Here is a 14,172-nt window from a genome sequence, read left to right on the forward strand (position 1 = left end):
AAGCAAGGCAATATCTCCAGTAAGGCAGAATAAAGCAAGACCAAGTCAAGTTTCCAGCAAGGCAAAGCCAGGCCAGGCCAGGCCAGGCAACATTCAGTTTCCAGCTGGATAGCTCGGAGCGAAGCTCAGGCTGGAAACTCACACAAGCAGGCTCAAATGTTTCCCAGGCAGGAGGGGAAAACCATTCCTGCCAACAAGGAAAAGAAACTGGAATTACCTTCTAGAACAAGACTAAGAGGCAAGGCATATTGAAATGGCAACGATGCAGATGTACACACCACACCTTACAAAAGCTTCTCTACAATGGGAAGAAACTGTACGGTCACTTTCCCAGGACCGTGATTGTAGAAGCCCTTTCTTTAGAAGGGCTCTTTGGCCGCAGGCTACCATGGCTCGATTGAAGCCACTGTTCATGACTAGGAGCCAGTAGACCAGGAGTTGGGCCACTGTGCCAAAAGTGTCAGTCGTTTGAAAAAGCCCTACATCAGCCTGGCAGGGGCAGGGGACCAGGTGTCCGGATTGGGTGTGCGAGACTATTCACCTAAGGGTAGAATGACATGATAGGAGCGTTCCCTTGCAATGTTCATGCAGGTGTGAGCGGCAACTACAAGGAGTTTGTGTGTGGGGGGGGGCAACACTCCTTGTAAATGCCTCCCTTGGCCATTTCTTCCCAATGGGCATCGATACCCATGGCTGCAAGGGAATGTATGTGGGGGGACATTTGATCGATGGGAGATAATTGTCAGATATCAGAGGGGTTAACTGCATCTCTTTGACCCCTAGGATATGTCAATCCCATCTGCATTTCACAGATTATCAGACATCTTTCATCCTGTCATCCGGTCATTGATGGAAACAGATTCTATGTACAAGAATGTCATTCCTGTTTGCCAACACACATTAGCGCCAATGTCTTCTTCCCCAAATCCCCCGCCCAAGTAAAAAACCAGTCTGGAACTCTGCAGAATCCGCATGACCCAGAAAAAGCCAGTCCACTGTGGAATCCGCTGGTTGTATTCATAGAAATTCAAACTCATTTGAATCCATTGCATATTTCTCTGACATCCCTGCTGCCCCTAAATCCATTTCTTTATACATTTCCTGAACTAATACTAGTGATGTATGGATTTTGTTAAATCCATGCCATCTGTCTTTCACAGATTGCCAGGGGTCTTCTGTTCCATTGTGCTCTCATTGACAGAATCAGTGTTTTTTACAAGGATTTTGTTCATTTGCAAATGCACTCCTGTGCTAATGCACATTTGTGCAAATGTGCCGTCGCCACCCCCAGCTCCCCCAAGCTCGAGCCCGTCACCTCCAGAATATCATCCATCCACCTTGCCCTTGGTTGACCCCTCTTCCTTTTGCCTTCCACTTTCCCTAGCATCAGCATCTTCTCCAGGGTATCCTGTCTTCCCCAAACGTTTTAAAAAAATATGTCTGCAAATCCACAGAATCCACACAACTTGGTAAAAGCCAGTCCACTGTGGAATCTGCAGGTCAGATTCCACAGAAATCCAAACTCATTTTAGTCCATTACGGATTCCCCCCACCCCCAATCCATTACTTTAAATTCATTTAAAAACTTTTATACCCCACCATTCTTCCTGGGAGCTCAAGAAAGCTAACCATGAAACTCATCAACTGAACAATTAAAAACATTGCTTCCAATTTAAAACCAAAGCCCCTGAACTTTAAAACACACAAAAAACAACAGCAGGTGATCGAATGACAACAGCCGTTGAAAGGTTTAAAACTATTCAAAGGACAGAGAGAGATTAAAACAGCACGTTTAAAATGACTGATTAAATTGCAACTTCTGAAAAAAGGAGGATCTTTGCCAGCTTCTGAAAGGTCACTAATGAGGAAGTGAGATGCTTCTCCATCAGAAGTGATTCCCAAGTGTTCACATTATCTTGTTTCCAGCTTGAAGGCACCTGCCTTGAAGTCAGGGTGATATGCACTTTTTTAAAAATTATTTTCATTTAGTCAGGTAATTAAAATGTAGGTGATCAAGTAGAAACTTTTCCCCAACCTGTTGCCCTCCAGAAGTGCTGGATGATAACTCCCATTCAACACACTGGCTGTGGATGATGGGAGTTATAGTCCATCTAGGGATATATGCGAATTTCACTTTTGCTTGTAAAACATGGTGCCATGTCCCTTTTGAAGCTCAAACATGATTGGAAACATGTATCTACTGAAAATATTAATAGATTGTTGAACGTGTACTCACGTTTTCCATGTTCCCGAATCCCAGTTCAGTTTGCTCACATTTCATAAGTTGTGCAAATTTCCTCCGTAGTCTGCATCAGCCCCACTTTGGTCTGTGGAGGAAATTGGGGCAAATTTGGGGAGATTTGCACAAATCTCCTTTTCGATCATTGCTCGATTTGCGCAAGTTTCCAGTTCATTCAAAATGAGCAGCAATCGCAAATGCAAACTGGAATCGAGCATGAATCAAGTAGCAAGATGATGTTTGTAGAATCCTCATGATCTTGAACGTGTTCACCCGTCCCTAAGTCCAACACCTCCAGAGGGCACCAGGTTGGAGAAAGCTGCTTTAATCCTTTGACAGACCTCCTACAGGAGCAGCCAGAGTTGCATGATGCTGACATGACCTTTCTCTCCCTGGTTAGCAACATTAATAATAACTCATTTGCTCATCATTAGAACTACTTTCCTAGATCAGGCCAAAGGTCCATCTTGTCCAACGTCCTCTTCCTAACAGTGACCAATCAGATGCCTTCCAGAAGCCCATGACGAGCAGGGTGTGAAGGCAAAAGACCTCCCCTGCTGTAGGCTTCTTCTGACCATGGAGGTTCAATTTATTTAAAATGACTGGTCCCTGCGGATAGCCTGATCCTTCCTGGATTTCTCCAAGGCGCATTCTCCAGGGTTGTGGATAGGGATGTGCAAATCAGCAAAACTTGAGTTTGCCAAAATTCTCCAAATTTCATCTCAAAGCTTGTTCCAACTTGAGTCTGGATCCAATTGTGATCTTTGTTTTATTCTTTTCACTGGAAAATCAGTGAGTATTTTGGTCCATAGAGTTCCAAATGTACACATCAATTGTGTGCATCTTTGAAATGTACACATCCTTCTCCCATAGATTAAAGTGGATTTGTGCACATTTTTCAAAAGTACGCATGTTTTCATGCACATCTTTTAAATCTGTGCATGCTGTTGAATGCTGGGCGTGGGGGTGGTCCACGAATCATATTACATTGCTTGGAAATAGATGGCTTTTGACTGCAGATTGCAGCCAAGTCCGTATTTGATTCAGGAGATGTGAACTGGGTAAATCCTGATCAAATGTGAACAGAAATGAATTTCTCATACATCCCATGGAGTCCCTGTGGTTTGTTTGTGTTTTTGTGGGTTTGTTTAAATTTACGTGCAAGGTTTCTGAGGAAAGCAAATTGGTGCAGGTCCAGGAAGGAATCCCATGGAAAATCTTCTTCTAAGCATCCAATCCAGGATCTCTCTCTCTCTCAAATAGATGAACTTACCTGTCTCTCTCATTCGTACTCTCTCTTCAGCTCTGCCTGCTTGTATTTTCATTATGGCTAATGGGCTCTCCAGGCCATTACCACCAGCTACATGAACACAGAGCTACCCCCTCCAGCTGAGGTCTGCTGTCAGACTTAAATGATGGCTCTTCCTCCCTTCTTACGTATTTGTTTCTCTGTTTATTTTGTTCTCTCATTCCCACTTGCTCATTAATTGAAAGCACTCTTCCTTTTTTTCCAGTGGTAGTTTTTGGGAGCATATTTGCCCCGGATCTCTCAGCCCACCTCCTTTTCTTCTTGCCATCGTTAGCAACCAGTGTTCAAGCTAACAAGGCTTGGCGGGCTCCAACCCATGCAAAATGAAATGAAATTGGGGATTTCTCCTGACCCCCCCTCCCATGAAGTGGCTTAGCTCTGCCAGGGGAGGCTTGGCAAAACAGGGCTGGAGCAAAATGGAGGTCCTCAAATTTGCTGCCTCAATTGCAGGCAGTACATTTGGGAGGGCTGTTTTGGCTCTCCAAAGGCATAGTGGCTGGTAGTAAGAGCTTTCAGCTACAATACACTGGTAGTTGGGGGTATTTGGCCCTGCCCCTTTGGCTCCACCCCTTTGGGCTTTGGCCACACCCACCACTGGGATGTGGGCCCTGACAGCTTCTCCAAAGCTGAATTCAGCCCCTGGTTTAAAAGAAGTAGACAGGAATTCCATTTTGGAGAAACTCCTGGGGGCCCCATTCCAGTAGTGGGTGGAGGTGAAGGCAACAAGGGTGGGGCCAAATGCGGAAACAGGGAGCAAAAGACCACCCTGTTTTAGCTGAAACCCTCCCTGCCAGTCACTAAGCCATCAGAGAGGCATTTCAGCCTCTTAGAATGGGCCGGAAAACTGCACAAAAGCTGAGAAACCATCAAATGAACTCCTTTGCTGAGGGAACTGCACTGGTTGCCTGTTCGCTACCAGGCCAGGTTTAAAGTTTGTACAAACAAAGCCCTAAACAACTTGGGGCCAGGATACTCGAGAGAGCGCCTCCTTCTTTACCAACCTGCCCAGTCACTGAGGTCATCAGAGGGCATGCTCCCAGTGGTTCCACATGGACCTATGGCCCAGTAGGAGTCCACCTGGAGAAGAGCCTTCAGTGTGGTGGCCCCCTTCCTGTGGAACTCCCTGCCTTTGGAGGTCAGGCAGGCACCAACGTTGTGTTCCTTCCGGCACCTCCTGAAGACATTGTTATTTAGAGAGGCGTTCCTGCATGACCAGCTGCGGTTTATTAAATTCAACCATATTGGAATTTGTCCTTTAAAAAATGTTTTCACTGTTTTAACCTGGTGTTTTATTCTTTTATCTTTCTTATTTACTGCTCCAAAATCTTCTGATGTGGAACAGTATAGAAATATTGTAAATAAATAAATCATTAGTGGTTGAGGGGAAAGAACGCAGGTCCAGGGGGAGGGACCACGGCCAACTGGAGACCCTAGGAGGGCTGGATTTGAGCTAGATCTGTCCCTTGGCCCTGTGGTTCTCCAGCCCTGCCTTAGACCATGAGGAGAGCATGAGTTCTATATGCAGAATTTTCCAGCCGCCACATCTGCAGCTGAAAGAAGTAGCAGTCCTCAGACGCTCAGAGCAGTCATTACTTGACTAGCTGGACCGATGATCTGACTAGGGATGGATGGCTCTATCACTTTTGCTTTCTCCTTCAATCAATCCATCAAGAACTGGGCATGTTTAGGCTTGAGAAGAGAAGACTGAGGGGAGATATGATAGCGCTCTTCAAGAACTTGAAAGGTTGTCACAGAGAGGAAGGCCGGGATCTCTTCTCGATCATCCCAGAGTGCAGGACATGGAATTGTGGGCTCAAGTGAAAGGAAGCTAGATTCTGGCTGAACATCAGGAAAAACTTCCTGACTATCAGAGCAATATGACAATGGAACCAATTCCCTAGGGAGGCGGTGGGCTCTCCCACACTGGAAGCATACAAGACAAGGCTGGACAGCCATCTGTCAGGGATGCTCTGACTTGGATTCCTGCATTGAGCAGCAGGTAGGACTCAATGGCCTTGTAGGCCCCTTCCAACCCGACTGTTCTTTGATTCTATGATTCTAAGTTCTTTCTGTCCCAAATATGAAGACATTTGTGAATGTTGGTAAATCGAACACGGACTCAAAATGAAACCCTCACCCATCTGTGCTCGCAAAATTAAGGTATAGTGGTTCCTAGCATGGAGAGGGCCATGATGTACCTGCCTGCTGTGTCATTGATAAAGATGAGGAGGCTGTTATGCAAAAGAGGAAGCAACCCTGATTCAGCACCGACATGGTGGAAGACACAGGGATTCTACCCCAGAATTTTCAGAGCTAAGGACTCAAAGCCCTGGGCCTGGATGGATGAATGTATTGTTTTCTACCATATACAGTTTTTTTAGATATATATCTTAAGTTCTTCCCATCCTGTTTATGAAGAAAGTCAAAAGAGCCCTTAATCACTTAAGAGAAGTCATTAAGACTTCCTTTTCTTGATCCAACTCTGCTGTTGGCCCATCCCTCCTCTCGCAGGCTGCGGGGAGATTAGCTGATGCTCTATAAGGAGCTAATCCTGAGAAGCGTGTCCTGATCAAACACTTCATTGAGTTGTGTCTTCGCAATGTGCTTCTCTCTTCCTGTCAAACCCAGCATTTACATATTAAAGACAAAATACCTTTTATGTTAATCCCCAGCAGAAAAGCTGCCTTCGGCTGAGAGAAGACATAAATCTTACACATCCCAGATAATGGAACTCGGTCAAAGAGACCCTGCACTAGGTTCCTGAGAGATCTGAATCTTGCTCCATCCATTTTAGGATTGGATGCCTATTTAGCACCATGCTCTTCTCGAGTGCTTGGCAGTGATTGGCCAGCTTCATGTGTGTGTTTTTCAAACCTTCTGCTTGCTTAAACGCAGAGTTATTCAAATGTTTGTGAATATTTGGGGTGGGGCTGAGACTACACACACACACACACACACACACACACACACTAATATTCTAGTTCCCTTTGTTCACGGCATCCAGCTCCGACTATTCCTCCAGTTCCATTGCAATATTTTCCCCTATCCATGTTAGAGCTGCAGATGTGCGCATTGATAAAACCCAGCAAAAACAGGGGGTATCAGTCTTGAATAATTTGGACCATTTGGGCATTTGGACCATTTGGGTATTTCACTTTTCCAAACTTAAGTTCAGTTCATCCCAAACTTTGAGTTTCATTGTTTTTTCAAAAGATGCACATGAAAATCGATATGCATTTTTGTGTACATTTCTTCTAACACATGCATTTTTATATGCATTTTTTTCTAATATGCACATTTTTCCAGCAGTTGTCTTAGTATGACAGTTTTGTGTGCACTTTTCCACAGTGCAGATTATTATTATTATTATTATTATTATTATTATTATTATTATTGTAGAACTCCATTGCAATTTGGAGAAGTGTGGTTTTGGAATGATGCATGAGTTTCGGTTTGTGTCTTGATTTCAAAAGTGAAGAATTAAATATGTTGGCACTAAAATGCAAATTTCTTTCTCATCCTTAGTCTTGATGTGGTTGCATTTATGATTGCATTGGGATTATTTTGGCCAACTGTTTTACCCATGTGCTTCTGCTAGGTATGCTCTTCATGGGTGCCCAGTATAAATCCTGAGAGGCTCAAGTCGCTCGACCTTTTTTCTTTGTTGGGCCATTAGACCAGGATTTCCTTCTGATCCTGCAACAGGCCCAGCTAAAGCGGAATTCTCTAGCTTTAGCTAGTGTTTCTTTTGGTGAGGTATGTGCTCTGGGTAGCAGAAGACCCATTCTGAATGTAGATTTTGGTATGGCTGATGAGATAGTATGGGTCTGTCCATGGCTATTAATAATGAGTAGCAATATGCAGATTTTGTTAAATCCATTCTGTTGGTGTTTCACTGGTTGTTGGAAGACTTTTGTTCCACCATTCACTCATTGATAGAATCAGATTTTTGTAACCAGAATTTCATTTGACTTGCGCTAATTCACATGAGTGCTAATGCACACTTACACTAATGTGCTACTGTGTTAGTTAATAAGAAATATTACAAATCTCCCCCACAAGTGAAAAACTAGTCCACCAGTCTCTAGTTACCTTCACGTACTCTTCTGTCCTTGACACTAACCCCCCTCACAAAATCTTCAAGTCAGTAAAGGTAGCACCACTTAAAGGAAGGTGTGATGGCTTTTTTCCACTGCCACCCCTGACATGTGGCCCAACAGATGTTTCAGCCTACACTAGGGATGGTGGAGAAATCCGCTGAGGACTCAAATCAAGCCGGATTCTCAGAGCAGGGAAGAAAGGTCATGATGCAGCCAGAGCCCAGTGCTCTCACCTTGGCCTCCTCTCCAGGAGACCAGGGAGAGAGCACTGGGGTGCTGTTGAGGCCTTTCTTTCCCATGCCAGCTGTGAAGAGCTTCCTTAACAGGCAGCATGGGGAACAGGGTCACGGCATGGCCAGGAGGAGAGCCACCCCACGAAATCTGGCAGACATGGCAAGGCTCAAGGGAAATCCATGGGGCCCAAAGCAGCCCGGATTTCCCCACTGTGGACCCCACCTGGACTGGAAGTTGCAGGGTTCGTACACCCCTAGCCTACACCTGTGGCCTCTGTAGGAGGGGCTGTGGCTCAGTGGTAGAGCTGCTGCTTTGCAAGGGGAAGGTTCCAGGCTTGATCTCCAGCATTTCCAAGCAGGGCTGGAAAAAACCCTGCCCGAGATCCCTGCCATTTCTACAGGCAGTGTCAACAATACTGGACTAAACCAAGGGTCTGACTCAGTCTAAGGTAGCTAACCAACTCCCATGATCTCTCACCACTGGCTATGCCAGCTAGGGCTGATGGGAGTTGTAGGCCAAAACATGGAATGGCCCACCCCAGTCTACATCAACTGTTGCTACTTCCATCTTAAAACACGCACACGCACACACACACACACACACACACACACACACCAGGGAGGAGAAAGGAGAAGTATTGGGTATCCTCTCTTTTCCCTGCCCAATAAAATAATTAAAAATAGCCATTTCTCCTCAGCCCTATCCCGACATGAAAACACCTCGTGGCATGCAGAGGCTGCCCCCTCTAGATCAAATCCCAGCTGCCTGGGGACTTGTTTCACTCCTTCGTCCATTATTTATAAGTGTCTCAAAAGCCTCTCTGTGTTTCTCACTGGTTAGCTTAGCCGCAGGCTGACAGGGCAGTGCTGGATAGATAGTGATGGATACTACTGGTACCAGAAGAGAGCCTTGCATAGGGAAGGGTGGATTTGTCTGTTTTGCTTTCTACACATTTTTTTCAAGCCAGAGTTTGTTGTGTTCCATTACTGGGTCAGTTCATGATTTTAAAAAAAATCTGCATGAACGTTCATAGGCATTTGTGTGTGCGCGAAAATGCACAGGTCTTTTTGTACACCTTTTCCCCAATAGACACATTTCTCGCAAGCACTTTACCCAAATGCATGCCTTTTTCATATGTAGTTTTTTCCTCATGTTAGGGATGTCTGAGAATTTCAGTTTTGCTCACAAAACATGCAAACATGCCCTAGCTGAAGCCCAGAACGTGATCGCGAGTGTGAGCATGTGTCCACTGAAAATGTTCACAATTGCTGGACATGTGCTTGCATTCAATTTGCGCAACTTTCCCAGTTGTGCAAATTTCCCAATCTGCTCAAATTTCCCCATGCAGAATGAAAGCCCCACTGTAGTTTATGAAGGAAAGTTGCGCAAATTAAGAATGTCATGCAAATTTGGGGCCATTTGCAACCCCCCCCCCAAAAAAATTGACCGTTGCTCCATTTGTACAATTATCTCATTCACACAGAGCATGCAGCGACCGCAAACTTGAACAGGAATCAGGCACAATATGAGTAACAAGAGAATTTTCAGAGAATCCTAGGGATCTCAAACTTTGCTCAATCGACCATCCCTACCTCATGTACACATTTTTCTGAACATTACTTTGATTGGAGAAATGCATCACAGGATTCAGAGAGGTGTGAAAAGTGGAAGGATAATTGCTTTCTGGCTCAGGTATTAGTTACGGATGTCAGAGAAAACTGAAACTGATTCAACTGAATTTCGATTTCTGTGAATCTGATCTGCAGATTCCATAGTGAACCAGCCTTTTCCAGGCTGAGTGTATTTCATGGACTGGCAGACCATGTTTTTTTTGTTTGTGTGTTTTACTTGGGGGGGGGGATTTGAACAAATGCATACTTGTGCAACTGTGCATCAGCACAACTGTGCATTTGAACAAATGAACAAAATACTTGTACAAAAAATTCAGTTCCATCCATGAGTGGACGATGGAACGAAAGACACCTGACAATCTGTGAAACACAAATAGGATGGGTTTAACAAAATCCATACATCCCTAGTATTAGTTCAGAAGTAAGCCAAACAAATGTTTCTCTTCACCCCTTCTGAAAAAAAGAGATTCCTCTCATTTTGCCCCTTGCAGATAGGTTAGTGACATGCTCGCCTGCAGAAATGTTCCGCCATACAAGAAAAAAAAAAAGATGTGTGTAGAAAACTTGGCAGAAAACTTCTAGCCAAGCCTAGGACCCAAAGGGTTCATCTAATGAAGCGGATTGGTGGGAGATTCAGGACAGGTCAAAGGCAGGACTTCTTCACACAGCGCAGAGTCGAACTATGGAATTTGCTACCATAGGATGTAGCGATGGCCACCAGTTTGGATGGCTTTAAGAGGAGGTTGGACAAATTCCTGGAGGAGGAGAAGGCTATCAATGGCTACTAGTCTTGATGGCTCTGTGCTACCTCCAGCACCAGAGGCAGTGAGCCTATGTACACCAGTTGCTGGGGAACATGGGCGGGAAGGTGCTGTTGTACTCATGTCCTGCTTGTGGGTTTCCTATTGGGTTTCCCATCTAGTTGACCACTGTCAGGAACAGGATGCAGAACTAGATGGTCTGATCCAGCAGAGCTTTTCTGGTGTTCTTATATGCTCCCATGAAATTCTAGATTACTATGTGTAGGGATCTTTATTATTTTTCATGGCCCAGCCTAAGACCACCTCATCCATGGTTGTCTAAATGGTGCTCTACCAGCCTTCTCCAACCTGGTTCCCTGAAAATGTGATTAGAAGCGAACACCCAGTAGTCCCACCAGCATGACCAATGGACAGTCCAAAGCCAAAACATCTGGACAGCACCAGGCTGGCAGAAGCTCGCTGATAGTTCCTGGTGTTGCAGCATGTGGAGGGAGGGCCCTCAAACCCTCTGGTCCCCTCCATCAGGCTTACACCCCTGAAGCATGAACACTGATCATCTCCTTTGTTAACAGGCATTACTGCCAGATGGGTGTTGATTCATGGTCGTAAAAATTAGTCAGCTCCTTGCAACAACAAAACGAGGAGGAGGAGGAGGAGGAGGAGAGGCCCAAGCCTTGGATGGGACTCTAGAGATTTCCCCTGCTAGATGGATCTGGGCTTCACCGAGAAACTTCTCTGTTTTATTTGCCGGTGGTTAATTTCACTGACTTGGCCTCTGTTCTTGTATTAAGGAACAAGGAGTGAAGAAGAGGAAAGTGGGAGGGACAGCAAACAGCCAGGGCCTTTGCAATGTTATTCTATCCATTCAAAATCTCTGGGTGAATGGTGGTGGAGACTTATGTTGAGGTCTCCCCAGAGGCATCTGGCTGGTCACTGCAGAAAAAGGTGATGCTGTACAGGTAGAGTTTGGTCTCATCCAACAAGGCGATTCCTGTGCTCTTATATTTGCCATTTCATGCCACCCCTGCCTTCTCCAGTTCTGAAATTTGGCATACCACCTGCCAGGACTGGTGTCAAGGGTAGGCATGGTTGGGCACCTGCCTGGCACCCACACCCCAGCAGGAGCCCACAAGACCCCCCTGGACGTGCTCTTCCTCCTCCTCTCCCCCCTTGCAACCGGCTTGTTCCCCTGCCTCTCGCTCTGGCCCAGGCAACAGTGGTGGAGAGGAGGAGGAGTGGGAAACGCCACAGCTCCTTGCCTGCCCAGCAAGCAAGTGGGAGCCGTGAGGAGGAGGAGGAGCAAGAACAGCTGGTGACCAGGGGGGTGAGAAGGTGGACTTCCTGGGGGGGGGCACGGAGGGGGTCTTGCCCAAGGGCCCCGAGAAACCTGGGGTTGGCACTGCCACCCGACAGGCCTCCACCTCTGCTTCATGTTTTGCATGAGAATATAAGTGTCTTATATGAATATGAGAATATAATGCTGGGAAAGACTGAGGGCAAAAGGAGAAGGGGACGGCAGAGCGTGAGATGGCTGGATAGCATCACCGATGCAATGCACATGGACTTGAGCTCGCTCCGGGAGAGGGCGCAGGACAGGAAGGCCTGGCGTGCTGTGGTCCGTGGGGTCGCGAAGAGTCGGACACGCCTGAACGACTCAACAACAACATAAGCGTCACATTGGTGGATCAGACCATTCTTCTAATGGATCTGCTCCATCTAATCCACCTCTAAAAAAGCAAGCAAACAACAACAGTAGTTCTGCAACCATTAGCCCGACACCCCCAAACAGGGGCCCTCTTTGTGGTCACCTGGAAAAAGCAGATGGGGGTTGTAGTCCAACACATCAGGAGAGGACCAGATTGTGTGGGGATGTCTGAGGATTCATTTCTTCATGAAGGGTCATTTTTGCCTTGGGTAAACTGTTGCTGTGGAAGACGGCAAAAGCATACTCCCACAATGACAGCACAGAGTCATTGGAGCACTGGATTAGATCCCCTCCCTCACCAGCTATTTCCCCATGAAAACGTAGGGTGTCAACTGGGAAATGGTCTTTGGCTCAGATTTTAATTCCTCCTTTGAGATGATCATTTCTGAGCCCCTAAAGTTCATTCGCCAGCCGGTACCTGGTGAATCTTGTTCTCATGTGCCCCAAAACAAGCACCGGCAAGTAGGGATGTGTGGATTTTGTTAAATACCTTCTCTCTGTGTTTCACAGACTGTCAGATCAGACATCTTTTGTTTCATCATCTGCTCACGGACAGAATCAGATTTTTTAATGGATGTACAATAATTTCATTCCACTTGCACAAGTGTGCATTAGCGCAAGTGTGCATTAGCGCTAATACATATTAATGCAAGTGAGCACTTGCACAAATCTCCCTCCAAAAGTATCTGCATGACTTGAAAAAAGCTGGTTCAGTGTGGAATCCGCAGGTTGGTTCATAGAAATCCAAATTCATTGGAAACCATTGCGGATTTCTCTGACACCACTACCGCCTGGCAAGTCTAGGTGGCAAATCAGTGGAAAGAACCAGGCCAGTGTGAGGTCATCAGTGATAAGATGTGGCTTATTATGGTCTTCTCCTTCCATTGGCCACCCTTGTGACATGAACATGTTGACACCAAGTGGAAGTCAGGTGGTTCTTCTCAGACAAAACACCCTGAGAGACTCACATACTTTCCCCACCCTCCGAAAAGTCACTCCAGGCCTGCCTGCAGAAGCTGAGGGAATTTTGTTCCTTCGTTGCGAAGGTAACCTCTCCCATCTTATCCAATTGGCTTGGACCCTTACCAGTTCCAGCACATCTTCTTTCGCCCTTTGAAAGTCACTAATTTAGGTACAGGGCTTTTGATTGCTTGATCTCTGTGAAAATCGCAATTTGGGTGTAGGTTTCTTCTTCCCCCTGCGTATGACTTTGAGTACATGGGGATTTATTTTAATGACTGGCACAAATCATTATTCCCCCCTGCCAATTTGCTCTCAAGAAGGTACAAAAGTGGAGCGGAGGACGAAAACAGAGGACAAAAGTGGAGGCTAAAAAATACGGGTGAACCCAGGAAAGCCGGAGTTCAGTCAAGGTACTTTGTCTTCTGAAAGCACCCTCATGGAACTACAGTGCCTAGAGTGCTTTGCGGGAAGCCACGAGTGCTTTCAAACCAGTTCACATGGGTTCTTTTGGGGTCCCAGAACCACTTTTCAGTCACAGAAACAAGGAATAGAAAGAAGAAAAAGCCCCTGAGCATATGGAGAGTTTTGTAGTTCAGTAACGGCACACTAGACGTTACAGCGAATGGCTTCCCCAGAAAATAACAGCTGGCCTCCCCAGTTCTGTTATTGTTCTTCTAGTTCTATGTGACCCACAATCTTCTCTGAGTTCTGATTTATCTCGGAGAGTTTCTACAAATCCTCCAGTGTGAGATTGAGAACAGGGGAACCGAGGGCCTGTGGCCAAATCTGACCCACCCGCACCTCCGGTCTGGGCCTCTGGGGTTCTCCAGAGGACCATGCCCCCTTCCCCGGCCCCACCCTCTTTCTCCCAACCACCAATCATTTTGTGGTTTCCCAGCTTCATGCAGTCCCCCCTCCCCCATTCCCCATTCTTAAAGAGCTTCAAACTACAAAACGCTGGTGTGTTTGACCCCATTTCTTTGTTCTTCGACTTCACCCCTGAGAGCATCTCTGAGATAGAATTTTGGCCCTCAGGCTGAAAAAGGTGCTGCACCCATGATCTAGAAGGCTTGCTCGTCTCACATGCAAAGTACATGGAAGGCAGTGAGGCTACAGCTGCCAGCAGTAACAGCCGTCCTGCAATGCAGGAGACGAGCACAGCCAGTAACAATAATTCCGACAACTCTGGAAGAGGAGGCCTGTTGTCACCCCGCCCCTTCATTTAACAGT

At 46.2% G+C, this 14,172-nt stretch overlaps 1 protein-coding gene across 1 annotated transcript in view; it reads left to right on the top strand.

Moving 5' to 3' along the window:
• IGSF21 (immunoglobin superfamily member 21) overlaps nt 1–14,172 on the top strand; it is a 144,001-nt gene that overhangs the window by 120,254 nt on the left and 9,575 nt on the right. The gene's annotated exons all lie outside the window — the stretch shown is intronic.

The sequence above is a fragment of the Heloderma suspectum genome, chromosome 15 (genome assembly GCF_057233095.1).
Source record: "Heloderma suspectum isolate Gila_16-S chromosome 15, 16-S_ref, whole genome shotgun sequence".
Taxonomy (NCBI): Eukaryota; Metazoa; Chordata; class Lepidosauria; order Squamata; family Helodermatidae; genus Heloderma; species Heloderma suspectum.